Source organism: Misgurnus anguillicaudatus, chromosome 12, assembly GCF_027580225.2.
Source record: "Misgurnus anguillicaudatus chromosome 12, ASM2758022v2, whole genome shotgun sequence".
NCBI classification, from domain to species: domain Eukaryota; kingdom Metazoa; phylum Chordata; class Actinopteri; order Cypriniformes; family Cobitidae; genus Misgurnus; species Misgurnus anguillicaudatus.
Genome location: NC_073348.2, coordinates 22,795,419 through 22,806,398, shown reverse-complemented (window position 1 = coordinate 22,806,398; position 10,980 = coordinate 22,795,419).

Below are 10,980 nucleotides of genomic sequence, written 5' to 3'. Positions count from 1 at the left end.
ATGTTTTGACAAAAATGTTAAAAAATGGATTTATCTCGTTTTGCAACGAAACTCTTCATATATATATATATATATATATATATATATATATATATATATATATATATATATATATAAAATATCAATTATATCAAAATCAAAATAAATATATATACATGTAAATGTTTCAAAAATACATGCATCCATGTGTGTGTATTTATATATACAAAATAATTACACACAACACACACAAATATTATGCAAACACAAACTTTTATTTTGTATGCGATTAATTGTGATTTTGACAGCCCTAATATAAAGTTTTTCTTCAAGTGCAACGTAAATATAAATAATTTAAAATATATTTATTTTTAAATAAATTTAAAAATGGCCAAAAATATATTGCTGAAAAATACATTTCTGTAAACATATTTCCAAATATATTTTAGTACATATATTTTTTGGCCATTTTTTGGTACAATTTGAAATATATTTAAAATTATATTAGAATATATATATATATTTTTGCCATATGGGTTCTGGGACAATGCATTTAGGGTGTTTTCCCTAAACTAACACCCAATGACTTCCATTCAAGAGTGCATCCTAAATTATATATATATATATATATATATATATATATATATATATATATATATATATATATATATATATATATATATATATATATATATATATATATATATATATATATATATATATATATATATACTGTATGTGAAAAATAACCTTGATATTTTAAAAATGAACTAAATAAGATTTAAATAAAAAATAAATCAACCTTTAATACTCCTAATAATTAGATTATGGGGCGGTTTCCCGGACAGGGTTTAGGTTAATCCAGGACCTTATTTATATTAGGACATTTTTTACAACCAAACCTTACCAAAACCACTACAGTGTGTTCATCTTGTGACAAAACAATGTCACTGATATGTTAAAATTACAAGATGGTTTTAAATTAAAGCAGCTCAAACATGCATTTTAGTCTTGGACTAGGATAACCCCTGTCTGGGAAACCTTTCCATAAGACTTTAACCTGGATTTCACAGAGAATTTCCCATCAGCTTTCTGTTTATCGCAAACAGTGAGTTTTGTGATAAAATCACAAATTCGCTTAATTGACACATAAATGATGCTTGACAATAACTGCATTATGTAACTACGGAGCAAAGCTATACCGGCACAAAAAATGTGTGGCTAAACTGGATTACAGGCGGTGTGGGAATAAAACACCAGGTTTAACACTGAAATACCGTGCTTAAAAGTGACACAACTGTTCAGTGAATTTCTCCCCTGGGCCGTTTTTTCGTAGAAAAAACAACAGAAGCACTCCTGAACATTTCATCCATTATGTCTTTGACTTCAATGCCTCTTCCAGGAACTCTTTGATTGCTAGCTAGAGGAATTTTGTAGAAATCTGCTTGGCTGTAATGGACTGGTAATAATGACGTCTGTATTGGCTGCGGTGCGGACTGAAGTGCAGACTGATTTAATTAACGGTACCAGCGGACCTGCGGCTTCAAACTGATTGGGAGCCCGACCTGCCTGAGAATGAAGATGTCACAGCATCGAATTCATCTGCTGTCTGTCACACGGTCTGCAGAGATGGACACCTACTGTACTGGACAAATGATGGCAGAATGATGGTGCAGTGTCCTTAATTTAATGAAATTTATATTTAAAAAGTGTGTGTTTGTCTTTTTAGAAGATGATAATAAAAAATCGTAAAAGTAAAAGGGAATCATCATTAAATTACTTATATGTAAGAAGGAGTAGCTGTCAGGTCAGTAGCTGTCACTGGGGTGGTACCCTTCTAAAAAGGTACACATCTTTGCACCTAGAGCTCATATTAATACCTCACAGGTACATTTTGATATTAAAGAGGGCATATTAGTATCTCAAAGATATATGTTGGTACCAAATGTATACCTATCTATACCTTAATAGTACACATTAGGACCTTTTTAAAGGGTGAAATGTAGGAACCATTTTTCGACAGTGTTCAATATTTCATATTTTTTTATCTATTCATGTTTGTGCTTAAACTAATTAATATTCATGAGCTTTGCATTTTCAAACCATTTCGTGACTTTGCAACTTCACAGCCATCACACATGTGAACCTCAACATGCTACAAAGTGACAGCCGGGCAATAATGAAGTTTAACCCTTGAAGAGATCGGTGACAGAGCAAGACATTGCATGTCCTCATCACAATAGTGTCACAGGATATTAAGGACACACACAGATCTAATCTAGATACTGTATGTATTTTAATATTCAAAGCCAAAACTCTTAATGTCTATTTTGATTGACTGACACTAGAGGGCAATCTCTCTCTCTCTCACTCATAATGTGTTATGTTTACGAGTCTCTCTGAATTCTGAATACTCCTTTGCAGATGTAAATTATGAAATGATCAATTTGATACGAGTCTCCAGAGAAAGCAATGAGATCCGTGGCAATGATTTGATTTTACATTTGAAAACATTGCAGTGAGAACTAGTTCAATTGAAGTTTTTCCTAAGAGGGTTGGATAAAAAAAATGTTGAAAACACACTATTTGGTTATTTTGCATTTGTGAAATGCTTGCACACGCACAATAAAATGCCTTAACACAAAATTAACCTTTATTCCATAACTTATTCAAGCATTAACTTGTAATTTTCCATCTGCCTATAAATAATGATGTGATACTCTGCGTAGCCCTTAAAGTCATGCTTGACTTGTCACATGCACTTTGACTAATATTGTGAAAACGAATAAACAATATCCAATGTTAAATTGCAAACGTAAATAAGAGCAGATTGTGGAAAACAAGAAATCTCTATATAGTGGGCACACTACAAAACATGATGATCATGACATCATAAGCAAAGCTTTAAGGAAAGCGTTAACAGGTCATTTAGTGATATTATTTGATCAGCAAGGGCATCCCTGAGCTTTAACATTGCATTAAGATTTCTTGTTCAGAAACTAAGAAAGCATGTGTTAATTTTTACACATTGTGTTGTGTTATGCTATTTAACATATTATGTGTTATTTTTAACACATGATGTGTTGATTTTGTGTTCAAATATATAAAAGGGACGACTCAAGATGTGTTAAAACAGCACAATATGTGTTGTTCTAATAATAACACAGAGATGTGTGGGACAACGCATTTAGGGGCGGTTTCCCAGAGAGGGATAGCTTAATCCAGGACTAGGCCTTAGATTAATTAGAAAATATAACTAGTTTTAACAAAAATGCCTTACTAAAAACAATACCTGTATGCCTTTTGAGGCAAAAGGGCACTGATGTATTTTAAGATATGGAAGTTCAAGATGTTTTCAGTTTGAACAGCTCTTAAAAATGTTTAAGTCTAGGACTAGTCTAATCAAAAGTGTCTAAAGGTGGTAGATCCTTTTCCTACTTAGCCCCTAAGCTCTGGAATGAATTACCAAATAATGTTCGAGTATCAGACACAGTCGATCAATTTAAATTTAAAACCTTAAGACATTCTTCTTTAACAAAGCATTCACATAACTCATCTGGGCAATATACTTATGCCGCAATAGTTAGCCTGTCTGGAACCGAGCTGATTTAAACCACAATACTGGATGACACTTGCATTACATGTGAACGCTAATAGGATTCTGTATCTCTCTCCCTGTCTCGTTCTCGACTCCGAGGACAATGAGACAAACAGACCCAGTTCCGGTGCTGTGAAGGTCATCACACCACTGTACTGACCGTCTTTCAACGTGATGCCCAGCTGATGTCTGACCAACGACCACCGGCGGAACCAGTTTAATCCGCTTACCCATTCACATACATCGAAAGTATTTATATATGAAGAGTTTCCTTGCAAAACGAGATAAATCCATTTTTTAACATTTTTGTCAAAACATGTTTATTATTATATTATCATGTTATTATTTTGTTTTATTGTGCTACTTAGCTGTATTTTTTAAGTTATGAAGGTTTAAATCAAAACAAACCAACTGCAGTTGAATTTATATTAATTGGAATGCACAACCAAAAAACAAGATTTCTGAACAATTAAAACTGAGTTATCTCGTTTTGGAACGAAACTCTTCATATATATGTATCTCTCAGGTTTTTTTCTCCTCATAGGAGTTTTCCCTCTGGACTAACCAGGAGGGTTTTCCTCCTAGGGTTTTTTTCATCCCCTGGAGAGTCCGCCGCCATTGGCTTAACTTAATACTTTACTGTATACGTTGCATTATTACTACGCTCGCTTTTCTATGCTTTCCTACATCTATTAATGTAAAGCTGCTTTGAAACAATTAACAATTGTGAAAAGCGCTATATAAATAAAATTTAATTAAAAAAAGAATCCCTGTCCGGGAAACCTAAACGTGTTGTCCTTAACTAGACACAACATTTTAATTGAAGAGTTAAAACGCATCTTTGAGCATCATAATAGCATAAAGTTTTACCTGTCACAGTCATATTTTTCATGCTTTAAGTAACTCTACACCCTTGCCTTATTCAGTGTACGTGGATCTATAAATGTGGGAATTAGTCCCCGCATCTATTCAAACGCACTGCTCGGACATAGATATGAATATGTGACTTAGCCTCCACTACTTTGCAAAACCTCCATAGATATATGTATATTTGATCTGAAATATATTTTATTTCACCTGAATATTTTCATTTCCTAATTAAATTTCATAATGAATAACGGCCTTAATCAGTCCACCAAAAAAGAAAGGAAAGACATGAAAAGGAAATAGAAACAAAATGAGGGGAAACGATTTGTGACCAGGGGCGCCGTTAGGGGGGGTTCAGAGTATGCCAGGCATATGGGCCCATAAGTACGCTAGGGGGCCCCACCGTCATCACTTTTCCGTTTTTTTTATTGTACACGTAAATAATAACACTGTAGTGAAAAGTAAATTAATATAAAACTTATGTGAATGGCGTTGTGTTAAGTAAAAGTGAGACACTTTTAAAAAACAGCGTGCAAGCATGACGATGCAATTACATATTTGGCGGTTCTGGTGGCTTTTAATTTCAGTGTGCGGGTATGGATATGGATGAGTAGGCAACATTTTGGTTTGGGATCAGTTTGGTGGGTTTGCTATGCAAAGTTACCAGAAATAGTCGACAGCCCTACAGTTTGACATTTCAAGGTAAGATCTCACATGCCACTAAAAAGCGTTCATGCTGATCCCAAACTGTATGTTTCATGAAAAATGAAAAATATTTGTGTTAATACAATATTAGCATAGCGACTGCTGACAACTATTGCATTTTTAAGACATACAATAACTTAATAGGCGTAGTTAAAAATAGTATTTTCTAAATAAACATGAAATAGGAGAATTGTCTATGCCATAATTGAGTTCAATTTTAAATGACTAAAAGCTGGTTTTAAGGCGACAGCGCACCATTTTCAAAGTGACAGTGATTCATTTATTCATTTTTATTCAGGGTTGCAACGGAGGTTTTTCCCAAAATAGTAAGTGCAGCTATTATAAACGCTATCAGATTGTTTTTAACATGTATATTAATAGAGAATGTCGGTTTTATATTTATGTTTGAGTATTGTTGTGTTTAAATATTGTTGTAATGTTGTTAATGTTTTGTTTTAATTTAATTCGATTATTAAGACTCTAATTTTAAACGCAATTGGGCGTTGTAATGGATTGAAGGCTAATATGACGATACAAATGGGGTTATAAGACATAATTTTAAGTTTAAATTAACTTTTGTTTGCTTCAAACGTTTGCTTCAAATGAATTTCGTTTAATATAATTTGTCTCTTAATTTTAATCAATGTTTTGTTGATAAGTGTTGTGAATATTAAAGAAAAAGAACATTAAAAAGAACACCGTGCATCTCATTACGTAACAAATATAAACTACTGCAATATACTACGAAATGCCAAAACATGCAGTATTATCTTTAATTGCTTTTCAAAAAACAGCCTTCAGTGCACAAAAATTAAATTTGCATGCCCATCAGCAACACATTTGATTGCGGCATGCTTTTGACTTTTAAAAATCAACGTCATATTTAAAACTTTAGCCGGTTGTGCTTTTTGCAATTTCTGTGTCACAGGCAAAGGGCGTGCGCGTGCGAAGCGCATACTCTTAAATATCAACGTAATATTAATTTTAATTTTGCCGGCCACGCTTTTTTGTCATGAGCGGAGGACGGAATACCACACATAGCCTACATACAGAGAACAGCAACTTAAAGAGAATTTAAGTTATTTTGTGTTTTTCTGACGAATACGGTCAGTTCGTAAGAACATTTTTAAATTGACTATATAAGATCATCAATACGAACTCTGAAGAATGAACTATTATAGGCTAAACTTAATTGTACACATTAAGCTTCTAAAACCGCGCAGAAAACTCAACTGCCGCGAATTTCAAAGCACCTTCCATAGATTTCCATAAATTCAGAAATGCCTCTCCATTCATTATTCTTCTTTTAGTGATCTATTTAAAATCACGTGAATGTTTTCTGCCTTTCCAGATTAAAATGGTATACCTATTCGTTTTTCGAATAAATCTTTTTTTTTTTTGCTTCATTCATTTATCTTTAGTTGCAAATGCGACCTGTAAAATTAAATAAACGCACTCAACTGAGTAATTTTATATAGCTACACATTATGGTATAAAAATCAAACATTCATCTAAAGGAAGGGGCCCAAAATTCTGTCTTGCATACCCCCATTGAAACTGTTCATTGCGCCCCTGTTTGTGACTGACTACTTTTCAAAGAAAGGTGAGCACAAACTAGAACACAAAATCTATAGTGCTAAACTGTTTGAATATCCCCGCGATTGTTAGTGCTAATTGAAATAACCAAATAACAATTGAAAAGCAGAACATACATTTTCAGATGATAATATTTGGTTATAGTTTACATGCAATTTGAGGTGAAAGGCTAAATAAATAAACTGCATACTAACAATGCTGTTTGCATACAAAACACTGTTATAGTAGCCTAATTTGAAACATGTTTAATTTTAAATGAATAGGCTGTAATATCTAAAAATAGGCTTGTTTGGTTATTAAACAAGTCTTGTTTGGTTTGTTTTTTTTCATAATGATTAAAAAACTAAAATGAAAAAATAGGGGGGTCGCATCAGGACTGCCTATGCATAGGGCCTGGGACCTTGTGCTACGCCCCTGCTACAATATGGTGTAAAAACGTCTAAGTGCTGCCCTCTTCAGGTTGAATGGTGGCTACTGCAGTTGAATTTTCCTATTGGATGTTGCGGCGTAAGGAGGTTGAAACTCATCACGCCCTTGTTACGATCTCACCACACTCTTGGGGTGCGTTCCACTCCAGTTTTAGACACACACTCGCAAACTTCCCTAAGCACTTCCCCTCAGGGGAATCCCTGTCGCCATTTTGAAGTGCGTTCCACTTCGTCAAGTGGGCGAGGGAAGTTTGTATGGACAGACCCTCGCTCCCTCGATTTTGACATATGTACACTTCATGCAGCTTCATATCCCACAATGCAACACGATTGTGACGTCACTTAAGCAACTCGCGCTTTGCACATGGAGGGGGGGGTCTCCACTTTCCATGTGATCAAGGGCTTAGGGCGATCCATTTGAACCCACTTCAAGTGTTCTAGCAGTAGTGGGCACTCGTACAACTTAAGCAATGACGTACATCCGAGTGAACGAGACTGAGGGAAGTTTGCGAGGGAAGTTCATAAAAAAATGAACTGGAACGCAGGGTCAGTACAAGCTCAGTTCGTCCCCTCTATCACTTTTCTTAAATTTTTCAAATATTGCCAGTGGGTGGAGTCAGGCTCTGACCAGGGGTTTAGTTACTCTTTAAGCACTGATGTTAATAGGTTACAGCACTCACCCTACATGTGTGAGCAGCACAGAAACAGAGCTAAAACAGCTGCGCTGCAATTGTTTCAGTCTTTGAGTCTATGCGGCATCCAAACATAATATCTATCGCCTCTTTCACACAGGAATTTAGGTAAATTACCATGAATTTACCAGAAAGAACTTACCAGAAAGTACAAAAATGTGCTGTTCAAACGCGCAGTGACGTTCAGTCTTTTTACAGATAAGACGTCATTCACACATCAGTATCCAAATACTGGTAAACTCAGAGAGAAAGCGGAAGTTACCTGTGGTGCTTGGCGACCTCAGTGTTGTATTTGTAAACAATGGCTGCTTATGACTTCATATCCACAGTCTGTACTTAGTTGTTTTCACATCTCTGGTAAACGCTGATGGTCGCGAAGTTGCTCATGACCAAACAACATTGCATAAGGTGACGTCAAACAGAACCTGCATCTTAAACAGCAATAGGCCTACTGTGTGCATTATCTTAAAAAAGCAAATTATTTCCTATACCAATTTTCTAATTTTTTAGGAAAATATTAAGAAAAGGCAGCAATAAAAAGCCACCATTAAGAAGCAAACATGTATTTAAATCTGCTGATGTCTCTGGAATCCCAAGAACTCCTTTAATACAGAATCCTTCAGTGCATAAAGCTGTATTTCTACCCCTCCCTTAAACCAAAACTTGCAAAAATTAAACATTTGATGTGAGCTCACAATACAAGAAGACTATTTTCACACAGTTTTACTGAATAGTAGAGATGAATGCCATTTTGTTGGTGAATAGGCATGTTCAATCAAGAATGTGGCAGAGTAATGATTTGGACTGGAATATTGGGAAGTAAGATGGTAGGTCCCTTTAGGGTCCCTGAGGGTGTCAAAAGGCCATCTAGAAGATATGCAGCGTTCCTAAAAATATGTTTTTTTCTAAATGGGAATCAAGTCTCCCAAAATAAATGTACTTTCATGGAGGATTATACACCATCTCACTGGCTATTTTAATGTATATGGGCATAAAATAAGAGAGAAATCAAGGTATTACCACCATCAACCTCTGACCTTAGTCCTATTAAGAGCCTGTGGTGCATCATTATATGAAAGATCTGTGAGGTGGACAGCACTATAATTCGAAATATCAACTTAGGGATGCAATACTACCATCTATTTATGAAATAAGGACAAAGCCTATTATACTTGTATACTTACAAGTTTAAAGAATGGGAGAGTTAAAGTCATGTCAGTTATGCTCATATATTATAATGTAACTTGTGTAAATACATTATTTATTTTACATTGTGTTAGTTTTTTGGAAAATGTTTGTTTTGTGTCCATGCAGCACATTTGACAGATATCTGTTTTTGGATCATTATAATAGGCTTTATGCCCAGCTGCACTACCTCCTGAACCCCAGCCAGCCTCCCGCTTCCTGTCTGCCATCACTGGACAAATCGATTAATCCAGGTGTGCCTGACCTCAGTAGTCACAAACAAACTGATTAATCCAGGTGTGCCTGACCTCAGTAGTCACAAACAAACTGATTAATCCAGGTGTGCCTGACCTAAGTAGTCACAACAACAATAATCAGACACACCTGGATTAATCAGTTTGTCCAATAATGGCAGACAGGAAACAAGGAGCTGGCTGAAGTTCAGGAATTAGTGCAGCTGGGCATAAAGCCTATTCATTATATCATTATAAATTTGGTTAAGGTGCATTCTGCATAATCATTTGGAACAGCATGTTTTGCATATTTTTCAAAGTGTTAAAGTATCTTTTTACATATTTATTTCATTTAAATAGAATAACATCAACACTTTCATATAAGTGTTGAGGGTAAAATAAAATGTGTAAACTTACTGACTGTATTGAAAAAAATAAACAAAAATGGCATGTGCATAATAATTTGGAACGCTTTTTGTTCACACGTAGCGCCTACTTGTAAATTACTGGTAATCTTACAACCTCTCTTACTGGTAAATTGGCAGCACTGATATACCAGAAAGGTTCTGTTCACACATGGCCTGTTAACTGCAATTTACCAGTAAATTACCAGTAAAGACTGTATGTGTGAAAGGAACTTATGACTCGAACTATTGATTAACACATTCAACTGTGTTGATGTGATTGGTTGCATGTTTGTAATGTTGGTGGAAAAACCAAGGCGATTATAAACTGTGGTAATGAGACTGTCTTCAGTTTTACGGAGAAAATACTCAGCAATGGTGTTGAATGATAAATCAGGACATGGCTTGTTTTAAAACATACTAAAACACCACAAAGACATATAAACAACAGTAAAACCAGATTTTCCCCACAGTGGGACTTTAAGATAATACATTCACTGTGTCACTGCGCACACAACAAAGGCACAATATGTAATTATTTCCACTAGACAACGACCATAGCTTGATGAGGATGTGGAACGATGGGAGTTTATAGGAATCAATCGGACAGGATTCACAAATCATTTTCATGTATAACCGTTACATTATAACATGCTTGAATGTCATACTGTAGCCCCAGTGTAGCTTGATAGGAGCCACAACAAAGTGGAGTGCTAAGCGCTAGGCTACTAGGCTACTTCTGCATGTGGTGCTGTGCAGATTGATCGACATATAACATCAAACTATCGTGAGAGTAGTACTTTCGAAAATACTCTCAAGGTACTTTGATGTCATAAGATCGATCAGTCTGCGCAGTGCCACATGAAGTCAAACCCACTTATGGTTTCTATGGCAATCAAAGCGAAGCTTGAATAAAACCTGGACCAAGGTTGGCCCGTGGCAAAATAGATGTAAAGAACTGATTGCAGTATCACAGTGTGTGCGTAGAATCACTTTAAATGCTGTTTTTATTAAATTAAATACCGTTTGGCACATTTAAATACAGGTTATTATAAAATAAAATAAAATTTCTACCCAAGGTGATGTAATAAGTGTTAGTTATGAGATTAGCCTAGATGGCTCCACACCTGCTCTACTAGGAACAGAGTATTTTTTATACTCGGCTGTCTTGCTCTATATTCTGGAGCGAATGCTTTATGCTTTTTGCACCCAGCACTCGTCTCCTATCCAGGGACAAATGCAACATGTCCTATACCTCAGGGTCTGTCAGTACAATTCACCGTGTACTCTCAC